The 25,296-nt window shown below is 41.2% G+C and overlaps 1 protein-coding gene and 2 long non-coding RNA genes across 10 annotated transcripts in view; 2 read left to right on the top strand and 1 right to left on the bottom strand.

Moving 5' to 3' along the window:
• Dscam2 (Down syndrome cell adhesion molecule 2) overlaps positions 1–25,296 on the bottom strand; it is a 134,536-nt gene that overhangs the window by 75,098 nt on the left and 34,142 nt on the right. The window lies entirely within an intron of this gene.
• On the top strand, positions 7,096–7,698 carry LOC135944962 (uncharacterized). The gene is made up of 3 exons (XR_010575381.1): positions 7,096–7,280; positions 7,341–7,573; positions 7,633–7,698. It is a non-coding gene; the product is annotated as an uncharacterized LOC135944962 (long non-coding RNA).
• On the top strand, positions 9,534–10,143 carry LOC135947492 (uncharacterized). The gene is made up of 5 exons (XR_010575632.1): positions 9,534–9,642; positions 9,694–9,803; positions 9,858–9,926; positions 9,982–10,018; positions 10,067–10,143. It is a non-coding gene; the product is annotated as an uncharacterized LOC135947492 (long non-coding RNA).

Here is a 25,296-nt window from a genome sequence, read left to right as displayed (position 1 = left end):
GACGTGCTGAAAACCAAAATCAGTCTAGCCATTCGCCGTAGAAACTTCGGAAAAGATTTAATATTTCAAAAAATAGTTTTTCAAGATTCTACGGTGAATGGCTGGACTGATTTTGGTTTTGAGCACGCCAAAAGAAAGAAAATTAAGAGAAGAATGCACAGTGGCAGAATTGAGTCTGAAATCACAGCGGAAGTAATTTAAAATTTAATTTAATTTCAAAGTTTACGGCGGTGCCATCTGTTGGCGGCTTCGAACTCTAAAGGCTTATACAACTGGTGTATTAAAATAGTAATTTTAAATTTATTTACGTATGTACAAAACATAAAGAGCAGAGCTATTTTCTTGAGGAAAAGTTTTGCAATTAATTTGCTTTCCTCTTATTTTTTGTTTCATTACCAAGAAAAGCAACACTTTCCTTTTCCTGATAAACGTCAAAGGTAGCTCATTTTTCCGGCATTTCACAATCCGTTTGATGTCGACGGCGGAATTTGGCACAAATTTCTACCCGGCCAGAAAGACAGAAGAAAAAAAATCCTTCGCCAAACAGAAAAAAGGATCGGCTGCTGCTTCTCGTTCAATATTTGCAGTACATATTAAATCTAGTCTCGGACATTGTGCAGGCAGCAAAAAGCGAATACGCAGTAATTGAATGGCAATATCCCCTGGCTGATGAGTTGCTGGAAAATCGAGCTAGTATCGCGTCGGCATACAAAATGGAAAAATCGACCTCTCGGCCTGTCGAGGAAGAAATCTGATTTGCCGCCCGCGCGCTGATTGAATGTTGGCGCAACTCGGAACAGAACGGAACAGAACAGAACAGACGCCAAATGGAAATGTGCTGGCTCATTTTTTATGCAGGCACTTTTTACCGCCGACCGCGCGCGGATTGGCGCTAATTTTTTTATTCCGCCCGCCCGGCCGCGCGGCAGCAACAAGTTAGAAAGGCGGCGGGCGCGAGTGCGAGCCAAATTCTGTGCCGCGTCTTCTGCTCCATCTTTCGCAGATGATCAATAAAGAGAGAACCGCTTGCTGGACCGCACACCTGATGCGCTTACTTAATGACACACGCCGCGCGAGCTCGCTTTCCCTTTCGTAACTCCGTCTCCTCACTCTTAAATGCGAGAGAAAGAAAATAAAATGCTTTCCGAAGGTGCTTTTGTTTTACAAAATTTATTTACTGGAAATTCTTTTTTTAAAGGGGGTTTAGAATGTTAAAAAGCTCGAACAAAAAGAGATAGTTGTGTGTAAATTAAAAATTTGTAACCATTAAAGCCCTTTTAGTGTTCGAAGCCGCCGAAAGATGGCGTCACCGTATAATTTCGTAATAAATTTAATTTTAATGCATTTCCGCTGCGATTTCAGACTCAATCCTGCCTGGCTGTGCATTCTTCATTTAATTTACTTTCTTTTGACGTGCTGAAAACCAAAATCAATCCAGTCATTCGCCGTAGAAACGTTGGAAAATATTTTATAATTCAAAAAATAGTTTTTCCCGATTCTACGGCGATTGGCTGAACCGATTTTGGTTTTCAGCACGTCAAAAGAAAGAAAATTAAGTGAAGAATGCACAGTGGCAAGATGGAGTCTGAAATCGCAGCGGAAGTGCCTTCAAATTAAATTTATTTCTAAAGTATATGGCGGCGCCACCTGCTGGCGGCTTCGGACACTAACGACTTGAACAATTGATGAAATTTCGTGCAGTTTTCGACCAGATTTGGTGCCTATATATAATATTCTAAAGCTAATTTAGAGTTTTCATAAGGGTTGAATAATCACCCCCACCCCCAGAGGGTGATTTTTAATCAGAAATTAAAATTAGTAAAATTTAACTGTTTTAGGAGTCGATTCATACATTTTTTAACCCACAGAACTCGAATTTGACATCAATTGTGGATAAATCCTACTCAATTATGAGTAAAATTCTGATTTCTGAGCATTTTAAATTAGTTTTTGGCGGTTAAAAAATTAGGCCAGTCGATAAATTCTGAATATTTTAATTTTTATGAAGTGTGGAACACGGAAAATGCATAGCGGCACAATTGGGATCGATCCGTTGGCATTGCCAGGCCGATGTGCACAATTTTCTCTCTGCTGACGGACTCGGCGGCGGCGGCCGGAGCTCTCTCTAATCATGCATTAAGTCGCGTCTAAATGCACGTGCCGAGTGTGCCGCTTTTTCTGATCCTTTTCATTCGCGTTCCGGCCGACCAACTTTTGCTCCCTTTCCCTGCTCCTGCTCTCCATTCTGCAAAAGTGTAATTACGAGAGCGGCAAGAAGAGCGAGCGAGCGAGTGATTGTGGTCAAATCGACGCGCTGCATGCAAAATTCAAAAGCCAGCCAGACCCAAAATGATCAATTTGCCTGCTCTCTATGGGAAATTCCACAAATTACCGACAAAATGGCCGGTTTCCACCCTTTTAGAACAGAAAGCTGCATTATTTTACCCTTTTTGAAATTGTGTCTAATTTTGAAATAAAATGGGGGTTTGGAAGAACAAAATTCATCAGATTTTTCTGCCTATAAAACAAAATAATATAAACAGGAAGAATTGAAAATAATGAGATGGAAGCAAATCAGAGCAGGAATCGATGTTTGCCAGGGACGAGGGAGGAGGCAGAAACAAAAGCGTGCGTCCTTTGTGTTTCGCCGGGGGAGACAAGAGCCGCTGCTTTCTTTCAATTACTTAGAAGCACATTATACGCGATAATTTGCGCTCTAATTGCTTATTTTTAATTAGCGCCGAGCACAGCATTGTCGCGAGAGTCTCGCTCTCCAGAGCACAAAGAGCGCACCGTTTTAATTAATACGCGACGAGCAGCCGCGATTTTTCTTCCACCCCTGCCGCCCCTCCCCCGCTGCAATTTTCTTATTACCGATATACATATAATGAGGCTATAATTCTTCCTCGGCTAGTTATTTATAGAAAAATTAACTGAAAAGTCTAATAATGACAATCACCGCGCAGACATGGCGTCTTGTAGCGCATGGTGGGAAAGTTACAAACGTTAATATCGTCAGAACAATGGATATTTTTGTTGTTATTTCTTTAATAACAGCTGATTCGCCCGGTAATTGGCGAATCGACCGTTAGATGGCACAACAGGCTGGATTTAAAATGTAACAAAATGCGCGGGAATGAAATTATTCGGTCGGCACGCCTCTTTTTCGACGCTTCTGATTGGCCGACTGGATTAGCCTCCATTATTTCGACGCCATTACGACTGCGCAGAATGTTTTAATTCGGGTCACGCATGCGCAGTGATGCGTTGCAGCTTACCTTTGAGATTTAAAAGCGATATGAACATTCTGCGCACGCTTACGATGCGCACAAAGTTACTGCGCAGCTTCAAAATGGGCGAATATTCAAACAAATATAAATTTCGACGCCAATTTTTACTGGGAAGCAACGCAGATCGCAATGATGACAATTTAATTCTGAATAAAAATTGTGTAAGCATCACACGAACTTGTAGAGCTTCCAATTTAATGGGAAATGGAAAACAAGGTGAAAGTGAAAAGAAAAAGAATTATAAAAGAAGTCTGACAAACACACGTTTCTCGGCAAAATCTTCTTTCAACGCGCAGCAGTTTCGTCGCCCGCGGCACAGGGAAAACAAGAAAGCCTCTTTTCAAATGTGTACTTTTTCGCATTTTTGCAGCACAAAAAGCCAGCGGCGCCTCGAGCAGAACGTGTTTATTCTCGGTGCTTCTCGCGAGAGAAAAAAAATGAAATAAATAAACCGGGAAGCCCCCGAAGCGTGCGGCGCACGCGTTGCTGCAAACTCAATTTGGAAATGAACGGTCCATTGTGTCCTTCGATGCGAAACTTTGCTCTCTCTCTCTCTCTCTCTCTCTCTCTCTCTCTCTCTCTCTCTCTCTCTCTCTCTCTCTCACTCGCTCACTCAGCCGACGCGAAATCTAATTATGCTAATAGCCCAACAAACTTGTTTACCTTTTAAAACTCTTTGCGGCCGCCAACTTTTCTCCCTTATCCCAAAATTCTGCTCAGCCTTTCGTTGTGGAGAAACAGTTTTGAAAAAAATGAGACTTGGCAGAACTTTTTCCAGAATGAAAAATTACTGCGTCCGTCCTCCTTTTCGCAACCATTGTGATTTAAAATTGGAAAAATCACAATGGATGTTGGAAAAAGGAAATCTATCTCCTCTTTTTGTCCTCGATTCTTTCAAATGCGTGGTAAAAGTCTGAAATTTTCCTCTTTATCCTTTAAAGACCGTCTTTGACGAAGTATCTGAGCCCACCAATTGATTCCTGAGGGTCGAATTAGGTAAACTGGACGTTTTTTCCGTTAAAAAAGTGTAAAGCAACGCGTGAACTTTTGTTCCCGCCAAAACAAATGAATGCGAGAACTGCGCACGCGTCACTGCTGGTTTGAACACTGCCTGTGCGAATGACTTCTTCGTTAGGTCCAGCCAGTTCTCACGCATGCGCACTTTTCGCATCCATTTGTTTTGGTGGGAAAAAAATTCGCACGTTACGCTTCTCTTTTTTAACGGAAAAATCATCCCCTCTAACTAATTCGACCCTCAGGAATCGATTGGTGGGCTCAGAAACTTCGTCAAATAGGTCTTTAATTTATCTAAAATAAAAATTATATTTTAAAACCATCTGAAAACACCGTTGAATCATTTTACGTTGTGTGTAAATAAGCTGAGAATTTAATTTAAAATTCAAAAGACGAATTCATCTCATGGAATAACCGAAACGTGGCGTGATTGAAAGTAATAAAAGCGGAAAACATATTTTAGAAAGCGTCTTTTGCCTTTGCCTTTGACGTCTCCACGGCGAATATTTAATATCGACGAGTCTTCCTCTTCTTTTGTCCTTTCTCCAAGACGAAATCTCCGGCGCCGCCGAATATATTTGCTCAGAGTTTTAATTGGCTTCCAGATCAAATATGCAGCTCTCTCTCTCTCTCTCTCTCTTTCTGCCTCGTCTAAAGCAAATAACTGGCGCCAACAAAACTGCGCTGGCATTCTTTGCTTTGAGAGGCGGGCGGGCGAGCGAATTCTACTGCGAACACGAATTCGACGCCGCCGGGCCAAACTTTTACGTGACTCGCGCGTTTTCACTTTTCAGTGCGCGCCGCGTGGTCAGCACAACATTTCATCCCATCTCTCTGCAGAACGAGCGAGCTACCTTTTGTGCACACTTTCGCACACGCGACTCGAATGCAAATTCTCCAACCCTTACGCGCGTTCCATTTCAAAACGGCCGGGTCCATTTGCATATTGTTATTACATTCTCCGTGACTTTAAATAACAACTATCTGCCACTCGTTAAATGCGAAAACCGATTGTTTGGTGTTTTAAGAGGTGTTTTATTCATTTATAATCGAAGAAGTTGATTTGAAACGGAAAAAAACAGCGAAAATTCTTTCTCTTGAAGAATCCTCGACGCTGATTGGCTGAGGACGCGCATGTCAGATTCTCCCGCGCAATTCACAACACATAAAAGCAACCGTGGGAGCTGTTGACAAGCGTTTTGCGTCAGCCAATCAGCGTCGAGGATCTTTCTAGCAGAGAATTCTTGCTGATTTCTTTTTAATCGGCTTTTAATGGATTTCTGCGTTAATAAATCGATAAATTAACTCTTTCAACTGATGAAAATTAATTTAAAATGGTTTAATTCCAAATTAAAACACTCAAATCGCAGAAATAAACAAGAATTCTCTGCTAGAAAAATCCTCGACGCTGATTGGCTGACAACGCGCACGACAGATTCTCCCGCGCAATTCACTGCGCTGTTGCTACGTTGCTAGGCAACCGTGGGGACTGTTGACAAGCGTGTTACGTCAGCCAATCAGCGTCGAGCAGAGAATTCTAGCTGCTCTCTTTAAAATTTAATGATTTTATTCGCAAATAAATCAGTTTATATTAACTTTTGATGAGTTTCTGCGATTTAAAATCGATAAATGACCGATATTTAAGCATAATAGAGCCTAATAAAATGAATTTTCAGTGAAATGAGGACAAATTGTGTCCTGATTTGAAAATGATGCCAAGTTGACAGGATGTAACCTTCGCGCAGCTTGCCCTACAAAATACGATTTTGTTTTTTCCTTTTTTCGCACTGCGCATATTGTGCTACATCCTGCGAAAATATACGTCATTTTTCAAACTGTGCCGATTGCAATAGCACGATGGACGTTGTCAGGATCTTACTCCTCTTCTGCGTCGCTCTTTTCCACTGCGTATTCCAATAATTTTAAATTTATTTGTGTAATTCATTATTTTTTACCACAGACTTACTGCTCCACAGGTGTCGCAGGCAAACAAAAGGTAATTAAATAAAGTGTGGTTTTATAACTTCCATTGAAGAATTTTGTTTTTAGAAAATATCCTTAAGAGGCATTCTAAACGATTTAACTAAGGGGCTTAGTGGAAACCAGGCTAACGGTAAATTTAATCATAAAAAATACTCCATAATTTTGACCTTATATTCTTTCCAGCTCAAAAATTGCGGAAGACGAAATTGAAACAACAGAGGAGGAATGTGATAACAATTTGCTGCGGTGGCCATTCGTGTTTAGACCCACCAGACTACATAAGGAAATATCGAACAAATAAAAGCACAACACAAGTTCAAACTAAATCAGCAAAGACCTTAAAAGAAAGCAATTTGAACAACGCGCCGACCGAAGCTGGATTCGTCGATTACTCGGAGGAACCTGTGACGGACTCTTCTCTTCCTGACCAAATTACGAATGGCAAGGATCAACAACTCCGGAGATTAAATATTAATAATTATCAAGATTTAATTACACTGCAGACACTGCACCAATCGATGCAATTACTGAAACGACAGATCCAATTCCTGATGAAAGTACAGTCATTTCAACAATTACTACGGAAGCTCCGCCAACGCTTTCCTGCAAGTGCCCCACCAAATGCGATTCATCGGTGAGAAATATAGACTATTTAAAAAGCGTCTAAGGCAATTTATTTGTTTAAATAGGAGAGCACTAAAAGAGGATTGTTAACAACAAGTATTATGCATAATTAATTTTTAAACTTTAAATGAAAACTGAAAAATTCAGATCCGGAATCGTTCGGAGAGTGGAGAAGCCTGGGAAAATATTCATATTTGTTTGGAAACGAAGCTGTGTGTTAATAATTATTTAATAAATTATGATTTGTACTAAAGAAAAATCTTTAGGTGTTGTGGGAGAAAATTTGGCCAACGTGTTGTGCTTTGGGAATGAAGCCGATTAGTTTTGAATCAGTGCAGAAACTGCAATCAGTCGGAGAGTTCTTCCAAGGTCTTTTATTCTCCGCTCTTAAATCCCAATTAATCTCATTTTGAACTCTATATTATAAAGACTGGACTTTCAACACCAAATTTTGGACGAGTGGCACGTTCACCGAATGTGGAAATTCATCGTCTTTAACTTGGTGCTCGATTCCAAGCAATAATTTCACCAAAGAAATGTGGCACCCGAACGGAAACCAAACGGATTCTCCTGGAACCTGCGTCAGCGCGACGGCAGAGGCGGGAAATCAATTTTTATTGAGGCGTGAATTGTGCGCCAAGCGGTTTGCTTACGCCTGCGAGGTGAGTTCGTTCCGATAGACTTTATATAATATATAAAATTAATTTAAATTTCATGGCAGGCTGTGATGGAGAATCCAGGTCTGCTGCTCGAAAACGGATGTCCGTCACAACAGAGCTGCGTCAAAAACGTAAATGTTTTCTATATAGTGACAAACTAGGTTATGTATCAACTCTCGCTTTCAGTCGTCAATATATACTGGCATCGATTTGATTCAAGGTTAGATGTGAAAAATACGGGTTTCACGGTTATGAAAATTAAATTTCAGAGCCGAGTTCAGTGAAGGGTACTTTCCTCGAGAGTTGCGGCAGAATTTTTTATTTTTCGAGAGTGAAGGTAAATTAAATAAAAATTTAAGACCGTCTCTGACGAAGTATCTGAGCACACCAATCGATTCCTGAGGGTCGAATTAGGTGAAAAGGATGTTTTTCCATTAAAATAGTGCAGCACGACGGAAGAACTTTTTCCCGCCAAAAACAATTTGAACGTATTTGCGAGAACTGCGCATGCGTCACAGCTGGCTGGATCTGCCAAAGAAGTCATTCGTACAAGCGGTCTCTCTGCAAGTGCTCAAACTAGCTCTCACGCATGCGCACTTCTCGCATTCCTTTTGTTTTGGCGGGAAAAAAAGGTTCGCAACATCGCGCTGCACTTTTTAATGGAAAAAAGTCAATTTTCCCTAATTCGACCTACAGGAATCGATTGGTGAGCTCAGAATTTTCATCAGAGACGGATTTTAAGATATTTTAAACCATCCCAGAAATCCTGGTCTGATGCGAGGAGTTACTGCTGCAGCATCGGAATGAATTTGGCCAGTTTCCCACTGGCAGTGAGGAGTGATTGTTTTGCAAGCCTCTACCAAAGCAAGTTAATTTGAAAAATTAAAGAAAATCAATTTTAATTCTTATTCTATAGCATTTCCTTCGCGTCTGAATGGAAGATACTGGACTTCTGGCCGATCAACCAAAATATCCGGCAAGCTTTACTGGTGCTCGGAGGAATCGTACATTTACCCTAGAGAAGTGATTTGGGAGGCTGGATTCCCGAAAATCGAACACGGTTGCGTTTCAACGGCGATGAACCAGAGCAGCGGAAAATTGGAGCTGAAAACCGCCGATTGCGAGGACGAGCAGCAGTTCATGTGCTCGGTTTGTCGGAAATTTCGGTCAAAGTGCTGGTTTTTATTAATTTATATTATTTGTAGGCTTACCATATTTATAATACACGTGCTGCTCAAATTTGGTGGGACTGCCTCAGATCGTTTGGACTTCAAATAAGTAATTTTTCTCAAATATAATTCGAAATATTCTATATAGTTTTTTAAAAACCATCTTTGACGAGGTTTCTGAGCCCACTAATCGATTCCTGAGGGTTGAATTAGGTAAAATGGACGTTTTTTCCGTTAAAAAAGTGGAAATCGACGCGCGACCTTTTTTCCCGCCAAAACAATATGAATGCGAGAACTGCGCATGCGTCAGAGCTGACAAAGAAGTCATTCGTACAGGCAGTGCTCAAACCAGCTGTGACGCGTGCGCACTTCTCGCATTAATTAATTGATTTGGCGGGAATAAAAGTTCGCGCGTCGCGCTGCACTTTTTTAACAGAAAATTCATCCCCTCTAACTAATTTGACCCTCAGGAATCGATTAGTGCGCTCAGAAACCTCGTCAAAGACGGTCTTAAAGGCATATTTTTGTTTAACTTTCCCATTAAATTGTTTTATTTAATAAATTAGATGACGAAGATGCGCTGCTCAATGTTTTCGGGCCGCCCCCAAGCTCAACATTGTTGGTGAGAACTCGTCCACCTTAACTACTTTAAAACGGACGTCAGCATAAATAAAATATTTTTCTGTCTAGTGCTATGGAAGATGTATGGGCCAGAAATATCAAAAGGTTATTTTAATTTATTTTGTGAAATTGCTCATTGGCTAAATTTATTTATAAATTTTTTGCAGATTCTAGATAACACGGTAAACACTCAGAGCGTGCTGAGATATTTGGAGGATCAAGTAAAAGACGAGAACGTGCTGCAGGAAGGTTACAAAGTCACGGAGCAATGCATACATTTTAGTAAAAACAATGCAATAAACAAGAAAACAATATATTTATTTAATTTTCAAGATGAGACGAGGCTTTGTGAATTTACGTATTTGGTTTTGAAGTGCATTATGACGAACGCGTACCAGCTTGTGCAGCGTTTGATGGCCAACGCCATCAGTGACCCTGTCAAGGTTGGAACTTGCGATGAATCGGATTATTTGAATTTTAATTTAAACATGGCTTAGATCCCACCGCCGATTTTGTGTCTTCCGAACTACCAGTTTTGCAATGAGACCTTCAACTGCGTTCTAAATGTAATGAAAAATAACTTGCCAGGTGTTTGGTGATATTAAATATAAGAAATCTTAGAATTCACTAACGAGCCAGCTAACTGCTTCAGGGAAAAGTAAATATTTAAAAAAAGTCGTCTCATTTTTATAATTTTAATTTAAAGTGGATATCGGAGACCTGGTCACTTTGCCAAGCAACAAAGCGTATTTCATCGGCAAGAGGCTTCCTCTCAACTTTGTTAGGACATAATATTTAATTAAAATTTATTAATCTGTGATGAAATTTGTAATCTCAGCTGTACGAAGACGCGAAGTCATACTGCTGCTCCATCGGAAAGCGTCTTTTGGAGCTTGAAAGCGGCAAAGAGGTGCAAGACATTTTTCTGTTTGATGCCTCCCGTAAGGAATTTAAATTTTTTGATAATCCAGCGTAAAAGCCGGATGAAATTTAGTTACAGCATTTAATCGAACTGCAATCGGCCCAATGGCGGAGGACGCAAACGGCGATTTGGTGGCTTGGTGCTCATCTGGCGCTCCAATCCCAAAAGAATTATTTCCAAATGCAACTATTCCCAAAAATCCATGTTTTAAAATTTCCAACTGCCCCTTTTTGAACATTCAAAGCAAATCTATTCCACCCGTGGCAACGATTGCTTATTTTGACTGTTTAACCACTGTCCCATTTTTCATTTGTGAATAAAAAAATAGATTGTTGATTCTTAGCTTTATAAATATTTTTGATAGCTTCATATAAAATGTTTGTTTTATTTCATTGGTTTTTCATTCGAACTTCGATTTAGACGCGTTTGCCGGTGACAAAGCTGTCAGGAGAGGTTTATTGCGAATTCCTGTGTGCTCTCGCCAATAATGTAATGCGCATTATAACCAAGTTTGCGGGTGCAATCAGCGCAGCGTGATTGAGCGGCCGATGCAACGCGTTCCCTCGCTCTCTCTCGGTCCCATTTCCTGCACAACCTAATTGTTATTCCTTTCGATCGGGCGTTCGCCGAGCCACCCTCCCGGCCAGCCACCCGCTCGCTCGCCCGCTCGCTCGGACAAACCCAATAATGACGAGAGACCGACCACTAATTTGATTAAAGCGCCGAATTCAATTTGGAGACCGGCCGGAATTCGGCTACGACCACTGTCACCGGTTCCAAATCGGGCATCGATTGGTTTTTTTCTGAAATAATAAAGGAAATATAGAACACAGAATATCTGTCATTTATCCTGTGTATTTGGATGAATGAGAAAGCAGGTCAAATTAACTTTTTTTATGGTTAAATCAGTAAGCTTGAAAAATTCGCCCATTTAGAAGCTGCGCAGTAATTTTGTGCGCATCTTGAGCATGCGCAGTGTGTTCAAATCGCTTCTAAATCTCACAGGAATGATGAAAATCATCACTGCGCATGCGTGATCCAAATTAAAACCTTCTGCGCTGTCGCACTTCCCATCGGGTTGCGATCTGAGTTAATTCCCGCCGTTCGTAATTCAAAATGGCGTCGAAATAAAAGGACACAGTCGAGCGGCCAATCAGAAGCGTCAAAAAAGGGGCGTGCCGACCTAATAGTTTAATTCCCGCGTATTTTGTTACATTTCCATCAACAAAAATTGATGTGTTTTTGGAGGATTTAAATACTTATTTATCTCAAAATTCCATGATTCGTGTTCATTGGCAGTTTCCGAAAGGAATGAAAGCATATATTTCGCCAATAAAACACGCATAATTTAATTTCTGCATCTAACAGGCAGCGTGTAATATTATTTTGGCCCGCTTTTGAACACCGGAAAGGCCTGTTGTGCCTTTTCTCCTTTACACGCAAAGGAAAAGGCGGCGAAGGGAGTGCAAACCGTGTTTTCTGCTCGGTTTGACCCTGCGAAATCGATTGACACCCCTTTTCCATGCAACGTTACCTCCGAAATCTAATCACGTGTCCGAGTCAATTTGTGTTCACGTGTCGAATTGAATTTCCCGGCCGGGCGCCAAACAGAAAATGCAGAAATCCCGCGCCTGTCGACGCCAATCGAAATTTCCGAATTCGCGCCGGGTGCGTGACAGCACGATGATCCCGGCAGGCGCGTCTCGGGGAAAAGGATGAGGGCAAAAAAATATGGGACGTGCGTCCGTTAGCGAGTCGCGCGAGAAGCGAGAAATTCGGCATTCAGGTGCGGCTGTGCGCGCCGTGAAATTAAATTGGGCGCCGGCCGTCGTAACAACATCAAGGGTTGCAAATTGCGAGTGAACGACAGCGACGGCCCGGCCATTGGTGTGCCGGGCACGAATTTCCCGCGGGACACGCTCCAGATCCTCGTTACGCCTCATTTTCACTTGACACTCGCGCGCGTCCGTCCGTCCGTCCGTCCATCCGTCTCCTTTTTTCACTATTTCCAATTTCCAACGGCGCTCGCACACTTGCCTCCGTCTCGATAGAGAAACGTTAAAAACCTAAAGAAATATATATAACATTGAAATCAACGGGGTCCGGATCCACGCGACGCGCAGATGTGGCGGCGAACATTTTTGTTGTTATTTCTTTACAAACAGCTGATTAATCTGGTAATTGGCGAATTGACCGTTAGATGGCACATCAGGCTAAAGGAAATGTAACAAAATGCGCGGGAATGCAATTATTAGGTTGGCACGCCTCTTTTTCGACGCTTCTGATTGGCCGACTGGATTGGCCTCCATTATTTCGACGCCATATTGACTTCTGACCGGCGAAAAACCAACACGGATCGCAACTCGGACCCTGGTGCCGAGCATCAGATGCCAAAATTAAATTAAATTTAAATTAGAGACGTTTTAACTTTAATTTTGTTCTTATATGATTTTCAAGCTAAAATTAACTTGACTTATTTATTGATTTTTAAATCATAAAATATCTATTTATATTTTACACAATTTAAATGAATTTTCTAATTATAACGGTTATTAAATCATGTATTTTGTAGTGTGAGCAAATATTGAACTAAAATTAAATTATTTCGATTGTTTAAATAATTACTGAATAGCAGTATTTCAATATAGATTGATTAAAATATTAATTATTTTTTACGAATTTGAGCTTTTTGAGCCGAGCAAGAATAAACAATAGTAAAAACATTTTAACTGTCAATCAGATTACAAAAATAACTTCCGTGATTTTATAAAAAAATAAAACTTGGAATTACTGCTGAAACGTACAAATAAATTATAAAAATAGTATAATTTACAAATTTATTTTTTCCTTTTTATAGGGAAAAGTTTTTAACAACAATTTCGGCTGTTTATTAAATTTATTTTTGAAGAGGGTTTAAATGACGAGCTTCTTCAAATTAGGAAAAAGCTAAAAACTTTGCTAAAAAAAATCATGCGGCGAGAATGAATTGTCTCCTAATTAAAAAATCATGATTTATTTCTCAATTTAGGGAGTTTTTGTTTAAAACTGGACAGAAATCAAGCAAAAAATTGTAGAAAACCTGAAATTTTGTCCTGCAACTTAAATTCCGACCCCAATTTTTCCTTTGAGCTTTTTTTCTCGGTATAGAGACAGCGAGCAATTTTAGTTTGCGGCGACGCGAGTTTCCCATGCACGCATTAAGCGCGCGAGAAATTAATGTGGGTCGGCGCGGCGCGGCGCGCGTTTTCGGGAGTGCCGGCGGCTGAGCCGAAAGTGCAGCGCGCGTCAAATTAAGTGGCAGGCCGGGGCGAGCTGCGGCCGCGGGCCGATCAATATGCATCAACGCGCGGCCATCCTCCGCCCTCTCTGCTCTCTGATGTATGCATGCACCTTTCTTTTCTAATCCCGGCAAGCGGGCGAAGTGAAAAGCCGGAAAAGCCCTTAGCCGCCTGCTCCCTGCTCTCGCGGCGGCTCACGGCCCAGTCGCAAGAAGTGTCAAAAGCAGCAGCAACCTGCTCCCCTTATAAACCGCATCATCTCCAAATTTTTGACTGCGTTAAAGGGGATGCTGCAAAATGCAAAATCCTGGTGCCAATGCATGAAATCATCCCTTAGGATTCAATTAAAGGACTCAGTCTCCCTACTAGGCTGGTCCCCACAACAAATTTAAAGCCGCAACGATCAATTAAGCCGTATATTTTCTCTTGCAAGTTGTAAAACAAACAGCTTATTTCTCCATTGGCTCGGCGAGCGCTGCACGTTTAATTAAGTTTGTCGAGCGCTTATACAAAAGTCGAACGAAAGTGACTCGTTCAGATTGTTGTAAAAACAAGGCGTGTGTGTATTTTCATTTCATTCAGCAGCGTGTGTGGTGCAAATATTCTAGTTTACGGCTTCTGAGCGAGCGGTGGCGGCGTGAAAGAGGGTCGAGTGCAGGGCAGGGGGCGCGCACCCCATCGCACCTGTCACCCGACCATTTTTCTACGCGCTCTCGACCCAATTGTTTCCTCTTCCGCACTCGCCCGCGCTATGATACTCTCTCTTGAGCCGAGCCGACCCCCGCGGCTGCCACCCACCCTGCCACCCCGCCACCAACCCTCACACTCGCCAAACAGCCTCTCGTTCGCGCAAATCAAACAACAATGGCTCGAGTACACTCGGCGCTGTATGAAAAGCTCTCTGCCGCGCGGCGATACGTTTATTTATTTGTAGCTCATTGTCACGTCGATAGTCCAATTTTCACCAACGAGAATCATTTATTTATTCTCGTCGCAGGTTATCCGACTGAAAAGTCCTTTTTATGATTACTTTGAATCTAAAAAATCACGATTTAATACACAATTTAAGGAATTTTACCTAAAAAATTCGCTCACCGTTTAATTTACAGTTTAAAATCAGATTTCAAGCAAGGAAGCCACTTTTCTAAAAAATTCACACTGCTAATTAACTCAATTTTGGCTACAAATTAATCCTAAAGGACCAGTTCGTGCATTCCCAACAAGCATTTTCCAGGATTTTGCACTTTAAACCCTCTTATTTGCGAACAATAACAGCGTTTTAAGACAAAAATCACAAATAAAAAAAATTGGCGTAAAATTATCATCAAAACCTTCCCTTTTTGGAAAAATGCTTAATCCGGTATTAATTTTTAAACTGCGAAAACTAAATCCTGCACATTTTCAAAGCAAACAAGCAAACAAAAAAAAACGGTGCAACGTAATATTGTCTGCTGCGCGTGTATTTGATCGAGTAAAGCCTAGTTGTATTACTTAACGCGAAACCTACCCACCCTTTTGGCTTGAAAAAAAATGCAAAGGGAGCGGCTAATTTTGCACAAAGCAGAGCGCGCACAGAGAAAAGAGATAAATAATAGGGCGCGCGCGCGAGCGTGCTCGCTGACTTTTGCGCGAATGCAGAGTTCGGCGGAAAAGCGTTCACAAAAGCGTGCGTCGGAATTGAATCGGCGCGCACGACTCACAGAGAAAGCAGAGGCAGAGGCACAGAGTCGGGCTTATTGGCTTCCGCGTGTGCAAAGAAGCGGCAGCCCGGCTGTTTTTTGCGCTTTTGTGTTCGCGCCGGCTCAAAAACAATGCCACCCACCCAGCCAGCCAGTATTCGCAGGGTTGGTTCGCATTCAAATAATGTTGCCGTCGAAAGAGAGCAAAAACTCAAACACATTTCGGCTAATTAGCGCAATTAATTAATTGATATGCCGCTTTTTAGTGTGTGGTTGTAGGTTTTTTGTAATACAATTTATTATTTAACCATTATTCATCCCCTTGAAACCACCCCTATGACAGAATTTCAAAATAAAAGTTTACCCTACAGCCAACCAATTTTTTCATATTTAAAATTTCTGACTAAATGTGCCAAAAATAAACAATTTTTTGAATTTTACCGGTAAAAAGAAAATTAATTGCTTCCGGGGTGAGAAAAATTATGAAAGTTTAATTGTGAGAAGATAAAATCATAATTCTTTTGAGTCTAGAAAGTTATTTTTTATTTTTTCAAAAATTGCAGATTTTCGAAAGGGGTGTTTGGCCTGATTAAAATTCAGTAGTTGATAGTAGCGTCGAAAACTGCATAAATTCAGAAAGCTGATTAAATTTCCGGTTTTTTTCCTATTAAATTTTTTTTTCTCAAATTTACCATTTTTGCACAAAATGTGTCTGAAAACTCCAACTGGCCGTTAGAAAATCTTTAAATTTTTTTTCGGGAGAAATCAAAATACCCAAAATTAGTTGAATTTATCTGTGCAACCATCTGAGAAAAATTATTTTATTGATTTAGAGGGTGATTTTTGGGGTAAAATTTTAAAAAAGACAAAAAATGAGTTTTGTTTGAGGAAAATCGGCTTAAATCATGATGAAAAAAACGGAAACCAGAAATTCTTTAATAGTGGTGGTTTTAAAGGGTTGAAATCGATATAGGGTTGTTAAAATATACATAAATCAAGGATTAGAATTGAAAAATCCATTATTTCCGGTTGGAAAAAGGGAGGAAATTACAAGGGATGAATTTTAAACTCCGCAGCGCAGAATTAAGAATTTGAGAGTAAAATACAAAACAGGTGCCACGCCCATGATTCACCTGCCGGGGAGGAAAAAAAAATTCGCCCGCGGAGTCGCTCGCAAAATGCACGCTGGCGAAATTTAGAAAACGAATTCGCATTTTATTTTTTTGCTTTTAAACCGTATGGTGAATTACTCGGGCCGAAAAAATGTCGTGCGCTTGTACATTTTTGCCATCCGTCTGTGTGTGTGTGTATACGTACACAACAAGGGTTGCTGCTGCCGGGGAAGGAAAGAAAAAAGTATGGAAACGCGCGCGCGCGCGCGCGCTTTAATTAAGAAAAAAGGTGGTGGTGGTGGTGCGGATTTTTATTTTTTTGTTTTGTCAGTCGGCTGGCATGCATATATCCATTTTTTTCCTCGCTCGCTCCTTTGTGTGCCGTCTCGCTCGTGTCTTTGTTTCGCCCCTCTCATAATACAAAACACACGGCTTCGATGCGGAAAAATTCCGCTTCCTTTGCCTCCGCGCTCTCTCTCTTCGCTCTCTCTGTGCCGCTTTTTCCCCGGCAACACGCGAATAATATGCAACTCGCGAAAGCATTTTTCCCTTTTTAATTCGCCCCGAACGCAAAACACACACAGACACTTCACTTCTTGTGCTCCGCAAAAAGGGTTTTGTCGGTCGCGCAGCGCAGAGGAGAGGAGAGAGAGAGAGAGAGAGAGAGAGAGAGAGAGAGAGAGAGAGAGAGAGAGCGGCACAAGTCGTCCTCGGCTCGAGCACCTTTTAATTGCGAACCTCCAGTTCTCCACCTTGAAATTCTCCTTTATTTTAATTTTAATTCTTCTCTGCATCCCTGCTCGGTGGTTTACAAAAAAATCCCCTTCAGAAATAATTATTTTCAAGGTTTTTGGCTTTAATTGCATGTTTCCAACCCCTCTGGTTTCGATTTCATCCCTTAAAAGATCCATGTTGATAAATTTTATGGTTTTTCTCCCAAACAGCCATTTTGCCTTAATCCAATCTTAATAAAAAAAAACATGAAAAAAGTGGCTATTTTCATCACATTTGGACGGTTTGCAACTGCGCATGCGTCGCCCTCTGACGTCACAGCTCTCATTCAGCTGCCAATGCAAAGCTAGAGCTGGAGCAGGCGACTGCAGAGACATCTGCGCATACCCAGCGAGAGCAGTGAAGCTCACACAGTCACGTGACTCAATGCGCCATCTCATTGGCGCAACTCATTCTGCGCATGTCACACTCCTCATTGTCAGAGTGGGGGTATTACAAGAGGAGGGAGAAGCAAGAATAACGCGTACCTGCTCTTAGCCAATGAGACGGCGGGATTGAGTCACGTGACTGAGCTTCACTGCTCTTGCTAGGTATGCGCAGATGTCTCTGCCGTCGCTTGCTCTCTCAGCTTGGAAGCATGGCTGATGGCTGTGACGTCAGAGGGGAGACGCATGCGCAAAGGATTCAAGCTTTTTGCGCGCCAAAACAACGTGAGTTTTTCTTTTTGTGCCTCTACTTTACATTTTTCGACCGGAAAAAATATACCCCACCTATTTCGACCCTCAGGAATCCATTGGAACAGACAAAAATGTTGTTTTAGTTGATTTAAAAAAATCTCGTGGAGAAATATACCGGTCTTTTAAATTTTTCTAAAATAATTTTAATAAAAGCAAGCATTTTCCTTGTTTGAAATTTCAGCTCGATCGATTTTTGCTAAACCTTTCCGCGCATTTTCCTTCCTTTTCCTCCTCCTCCGTTTTTTTCTATCATTTTATACGCATAATGGGAAAAACATTGGCAGCTTTTAAAACACACACACACGCCGACTGCACTCTCGCGGAGCCAAAAACCGCGACGGCACTTTGCGCTCAATAAATTACGGAGGAGTTAAATCCGAAAAAAGCGAGTGTGTCACGGCAGAGGCAGGAGTGAGTCGGGGCGGCGAATCGGTGGAATCGACCGCAAAAAGTTAAACGACGCTGTGAATTATGCACTCGCGGATTAAGCGCAGCGCCGGCACACAACCATATATCTTGGTTAAAACGGGGTGATTATCCCCTGCGAAGCAAAAATTCTACAAATATGCCAGCCAAGAGAGCACGGCAGAATTACAAAAAAATGTAGCACCACTTGGAAATACTAAAAATTCCACTTTTGCAGATGGAAATTTTTGCTAAATCCGATTTTTTTATATTCACATTGTCTTTTTAATCAATTTTAGATCTAAAATGAAGAGACGAGGCATTAAATTCAAATGTAAGTGGCTCAGATGCGAAGGAAAGGTGGCGTTTGTGTGAAATTGAATGTCTCGTCTGCTCTGTTGTTTCCACAAACAATTGAAACGTTTTGAGGCTCGAATATAATTTGCATGTGTATAGCAAATAATCTAGAATTTGCGGCTGTGCACCGACGAATGCAAATTTTAATGCAACGGCCTGGCGCGGCCTGGCGACCCTCGAAACTGGAAAGGAATTAAAATGCGGGCCGAGAGAGAGAGAGAGAGCGAGCATCAGGGAAAAGGGAAAAAGCGCAAAAGTACGCGGGTCGTTATCATCTGGGCGCGGAAATTGCACCTGCTTCGCTGTTAAATTGGCCGCTTAATGCTCTTTTATTGCCGCTTTGCATGATTGATAGCCCAAAGCTGTGTGCGAGCTGCAGCCAAAGGTAAACTCCTTTCCCGCCGACCTCTGCGCGTCTGCGGCTAAAAAATGCACGACATCGCACTTCTACTTTCAATTTTCTAGTCATTTTTTCTTCCTACATTAAAAATAACAAATTCTTAATAAAATAATTAAAATGTATTTTAAGTAATTGACATATAGGGATTTGCTAAAAATTATAAAGAAAATTCTATCAACATTAAAAATGCTTAATGAATTTGATTGAAAATAAAATAAATTTTAAATTGTGTACAGTGTTATAAATATTTTACGAAAATTAAATAATAGTTATAATTTAACACAAAGTTAATTAAAATCTGTGTTGGTTCCCGAAGGGTTAAGCTAACTATTTAATAGTTCATTCAGTTAGCTTGATAAATTCACCTATTTTGAAGCTGCGCAGTGATTTTGTGCGCATCCTAAGCATGCGCAGTATATTCAGATCGTTTCTAAATGTCACAAGGAGGCTGAAACTCATCACTGCGCATGCGTGACTCGAATTAAAACCTTCTGCGCAGTCGCAATTCCCACCAGGGGCCGGGTTGCGATCTGTGTTCGTTTCCCGCCGGTCAGAAGTCAAAATGGCGTTAAAATTAAAGGAGACAGTCCAGCGGCCAATCAGAAGCGTCGAAGAAGGGGCGTGCCAACATAATAATTTAATTCCCGCGCATTTTATTTCATTGTCCATCAGCCTGACGAGCCATCTAACGGTCGATTCGCCAATTAAGCTGTTATTAAAGAAATAAAAAAACATTTCCAAGCCAATTTCATTTTACGTTGCGTAAATCCAGGTCCCAGGGTGAAAAATTTCGACATTTTTGTTCTTTTAAAAGAAAAGTAATAAACAACATTTTGTTGGGGAATGAAATGGCCGGTCGTGCGGTTGAAGCTAATTACGAAAGCGATTGCGAAGAGCCACACTCATCGCGTATTTTTGCCGGCAAATCCGGCGGCGCACGTTGGCAATTTCACAGGCAATTTTCACGGCTGGCAAACACACACAATCGTGCTTTTTAACGGCTGCTCGTAATTGTGGATTACTAACGCACGTCCGCCTGAGTTAAGGCACACACACCGAATTAAAGCAGCTGCGCGTTTTCTGGAAAATTGCGTTCCTTTTTATTTATTTATCAAATGCGAATCGCGACGTTAATTTGCAATTTGCATTCGGAATCCAATTGAAAGGTGCAACTGGCATGTTGAATGGTCTCTTTGAGATGAAACCAATCGAACACGAGTCATAATCAGCTGGCGAGCACGCTCTGCTGGCTGCAAATTGCAAATCGAATGAACTATTGCAACGCAGCCAGCCGACCGCATGTGCCGCCCGCACGCGAATTAAAATTTATATGCACCGTCTACTCATTACAAATAATTATACTGCACGGCCAATTTCTAAAGGCCGCTCGATGCTAATTTAATTCTGACACAATGGAAGAGAATCAGATTTTTTTACACCCTCATCTACCAATTTAAAAATAGAAACTAATTCAGACTCAAAATAATATTTCATTCCTGCCTAGCTCTAAATGACCGTCTTTTACGAATATTCTGAGCCCACCAATCGATTCCTGACGGTCGAATTAGGTAAAATGGACGTTTTTTCCGTTAAAAAAGTGTAAAGCAACGCGCGAACCGTTTTTTCCCGCCTAAACAAATGAATGCGAGAAAGGCGCATGCCTTAGAGCTGGCTGGATCTGACAAAGAAAAGACAGTCGCACAGGCAGCGCTCAAACCAGCTGTGACGCGTGCGCACTTCTCGCATTCATTTGTTTTGGCGGGAAAAAACGGTTTGCACGTCGCGCTGCACTTTTTTAAAGGAAAAAACGTCCATTTTACCTAATTCGACCCTCAGGAATCGATTTGTGGGCTCAGAATGTTCGTAAAAGACGGTCTTAAGTGATCTAGCTTTATTAGAACTCGAGATTATCCAGATTTTCCCGTGATTGCAAGTAAATCAACCGTCAACCTTGATTATTTCGACCTAACATACCAAAAATATGCTTAAATTTAAAAAAAATACAGAACATCAAATGTCCCTACCCTAAAGTAGCAATTCACCCCGATGTATGTATTGTTATCAAGATGTATTCATGATCATTGTTACGAATAATGGAGAGATAGAGATGGAGGGAAATGTATATTGTATGCCGATTCGGCGTGTGTGGTGGGTGTAGACGGGTGTGAGCAACAATCATCTTTCTCTCGTCGCACAACTCGGGCGCTGCTTTCACGCAAGAAAACACAAATTGAACGGCGAGAGCGATCGTATAGTTGTGTCTGTCAAGCGAACAAAGCAGCCATTGTTTCCGGTGCGGGTAATCGCGTTTGCCGATTAGCATCTTCGTCCTCGTCCTGCAGGGTCCCGGTCCTTGCGCAGGTTGAAATCGAGAATGTATATTATAATCCACGTGCGCGCGATCGCTTAACTTTGCGTCTAATCACGCTAATGGCACCCAGATAGCGAGCGCCTCGCGCATTCCAACCTGTGCATGTGCATGTGGATAATTTTCCTAATGACATCGCGTTTCGTTAATCCGATCAGCGAACCAAGGAATTAATTGTTCCACTAATTGCATCAGGATGTAATGTATAGTTAAGAAATTAAATTAATTAAAATAAAAGGTCTTATTTATATTACAAAATTTTTTAAAATAGAAATTAATAAAATTAGAAATCTAATTTTGAGATGATACCTCGCATAAATTTACTTAATTTTGGGTATTTTAATTTTTCCCCAAAAAATTTTAAAGTTTCTTTAAAGGCCAGAATACACTTTTAGGATTTTTTTTGCGAAAATTTAAATTTGAGAACATTTTGTTAAATAGGAAAAAATTGGAAATTTAATCAGCTTTCTGAATTTGTTCAGTTTTTGACGCTTCTATAAACCGCTGAATTTTAATCAGGCAAAAACACACCCCTTTCGAAACACTGCAATTTTTGAAAAATAAAAAATAACTTATAAGACTCAAAATAACTATTTTTTATCTTCTCACAATTAAATTTTCATAATTTTCTCCACCCCGGAAGCAATTAATTTCCTTTGCTCAAAAAAGGGGCGTAATTTTTTGCCACCGGCCAGTATAACTGTTCAGGAATAACATTTCATTCCGCGCCGTTCGGAAAGTGATTAAAAATTCCGTTTGTGCAGGGCGTGCGTGCCGATTTTTCGGCTTCTCTCTGCTCAAAGTGCGTGCAAAGAGCATCGCTAATGCCGGCCCGCGTCGTGAATTTTGCAGCGCTCTTTTAAAGCAGCAACATAACAATGCGTGCGTTGCGTCCTGCTCCTGGCTGCTCTGCGCTCGCAAATTCCAAATTGAGCGAGCGCCTTTGTGCTCACGCCACCGACGACGACGTGTTTATTTAGCTCGGCTCGCGGATTTGCCTGTTGCTCGAAACTTGGTCGCCGGATTAAACACACGACAACGACGATGCTGCTAAACTCGAGACGACGACTATGTACTGAATAAAATAACCAACGGCTTCTTCACTTTCAAGCACGTATAGCCCCTGGATTTCCAAATATAATTCGTAAAGTCCCTTTCTAAAACATTTCCAACAACAAAATAATCCTCTCTCCCTGTTCTTTTGTTTATAGAAATTTCATGCGTCTCTACAAACTTCTTTTTAACTGTAGGAATTAAGAAAAAGCTAGAAATTTCTCAGGTTTTTGAGAAAATCGACTAAAAGGTCATGATTTATTTCGCAATTTAAGGATTTTTCCTCCAAATTCGCTCACAATTGGATACATTTCAACGAGAAGGTTGAAAATCGAGGAAATTAATCACGAAAAACCGTTAAATACGCCAGTTGTATACCGCCAACAGAACAGATGGCACCACGGTATACTTTCTTAAAAATTTAATTTTAAGGCACTTTCCGCTGCGATTTCAGACTCAATCCTGCTAATTGTGCATTCTTCACTTAATTTTTTTTCTTTTGACGTGCTGAAAACCAAAATCGGTTAAGCCAATCGCCGTAGAATCGAGAAAAAGTATTTTTTTAGATATAAAATCTTTCCCAACGTTTCTACGGCGAATGGCTGGACTGATTTTGGTTTTCAGCACGTCAAAAGAAAGAAAATTAAGTGAAGAATGCACAATTAGCAGGATTTATTTTGAAATCGCAGCGGAAATACCTTAAAATTAATTTAATTAAGAAAATTTACGGTGGCACCATCTGTTAGCGGCTTTGAACAGTAACTAAGGGCTCATAAAACTCCCTAAATATCAATATTGCACATTTTACAGCTTAACTGATGCTAAATTTCTAAAACAACGCAAAATGTACTCATTTTTTGGCTTGTATATAAAGCTTCCTTGTTATTTTCGTTATTTTCTCCGTGCAGGCTTTTCGATTTTTGCTTTTTGGCCGGTTCGGCACTAAATAATAGAACGCGGTCGGCGTGTGTGTGTGTGTGAATGTGTGTGCATGTGGACGCGGAGAGCTGGCGTGTGTGTAATTCACGAGGAACAAACAGAGAACAGAAGAGAGAGAGAGAGAGCGCTCATAAATAAATTTAAGGGCGGCCTGTTTAAGGGGCGACTATTTGCATGTTGGCGCAGTCAGCCTCGCTGATTCCCACGAGACCGTTTCCGACGCCTTTTCCCTCGCAACTCAAAATAAACGCGAATATTCGCCTCCGCCTCACTACACTCAACTCACTCAGAGCAAACGCACGGTTTACTCATCCCGAGAGCGAGCGAGAGAGAGCGGATCGCTTCCAATTTGATACTAAATCCAAATCGAGACCGAGCTGATTCCCTCCGATCTTTATCTTTCCTCCTGTCGAGATTTATTACCTTGATTTTGCTTGCTTTCATGAATTTTATTTAAAAGTGGTTTAAAATTTAGTTGTCATTTATTTACAAACAGCTGATTAGTTCAGTAATTGGCGAATCGACCGCTAGATGGCACTTCAGGCCGATGAAAATGTAACAAAATGCGCGGGAATGATATTATTAGGTCGGCACGCCTCTTTTTCGACGCTTCTCATTGGCCGTTGGACTGTCTTCTGATTGGCCTCCATTATTTCGACGCCATTTTGACTTCTGACACGCGGGAAACCAACACAGATCGCAATCTGGCCCCCAGGTGAGAATTACGACTGCGCAGAAGGTTTTAATTCGGGTCACGCATGCGCAGCGATGAGTTTAAGGCTTCCTGTGAGATTAAGAAGCGATCTGAACTTACTGCGCATGTTTAAGATGCGCACAAAATTACTGCGCAGCTTCGAAATGGGCGAATTTTTCAAGCTGACTGTTTTATCCATAAAAAAAGTTATTTTAACCCGCGGGAATCAACACAAATCGCAACCCAGCCCCCGTTGAAACAACCTTTGACGTTTTTCCAATTATAAAAAAATAGAAATCCAACCAATAAGCCCTCATTAATGGGGATATTTATATTTATTATAGCAGACACGGTTATTGTTTACTGCACCTACGCTAGGCCCATCGCTAACGAAGGAATAGGCGGAATGGCCGAGAAGGAAAAGGACGCGGCCCGGCCACACTCGAATTGGCAAACATTTGATGCTGCTGTTAGTTGGCGAATCTAATTCCAATCAGACAAACTCGATTAGGCCGCGCACACCGCGCACGCAAAACACTGCAAATTCAATTGTCAGCTGCAAATGGAAGCGATGACAGCCAGCACCACTCTCGCTCGTGTTTGCATTGCATGAATTCCAGCTCCACAATGCCGCTTTGTCCAGCCCAAAAATCGATTTATTCAGACACAAAATCTCAAAGCGAAATGGCGCAGTCCGTTTTATTGGTTTTAATTTATTCAGATTGAACCAATAAACTATTTGCTTTACAATTTGGACTACTGTCGTCGAGATCTGTTTTAGGGACACTTTTGTTGAGAAATAAAACAGGTTTTCAAGTAAGGAGACAGTGCTAACTTTGCAGACACTTTTCAAAGAAATTTACGCTGCTAATTAAACCAATTTTGGCTTCAAATTAATCCTTAGGGATCAGTTCATGCATTGCCACCAACATTTTTCCAGCATTTTCAGTTCTATACAAAATATAATCCTATCAAAAGAGCAAATATAACAAGCATTATTTGGAACAAGGGAAAAATATAAGCGCCCTTTTAAATAAACAAGCTTTGTTTGTTGTCTTAATATTCTGCATTTTTGTGGCTTGCAGTGCTGTGTTCGTCACGCAAGCCGGTTTATTAGATATCGAAGCCCCGCACGAGTCGAGCAGAGATAAAAACAGCCAATTCACGAGACCAGAGCGGCGCGCACCTCTGGCCTCTGCATCATCTCCACCGAGCAGAAACCCCGCAAGCTAAATTGCTCCAAACTGCTGCGTACTGCGG

Source organism: Cloeon dipterum, chromosome X, assembly GCF_949628265.1.
Source record: "Cloeon dipterum chromosome X, ieCloDipt1.1, whole genome shotgun sequence".
NCBI classification, from domain to species: Eukaryota; Metazoa; Arthropoda; class Insecta; order Ephemeroptera; family Baetidae; genus Cloeon; species Cloeon dipterum.
Note: the sequence above shows the minus strand (reverse complement) of the source record. Positions and strands in the feature narration are given on the sequence as shown.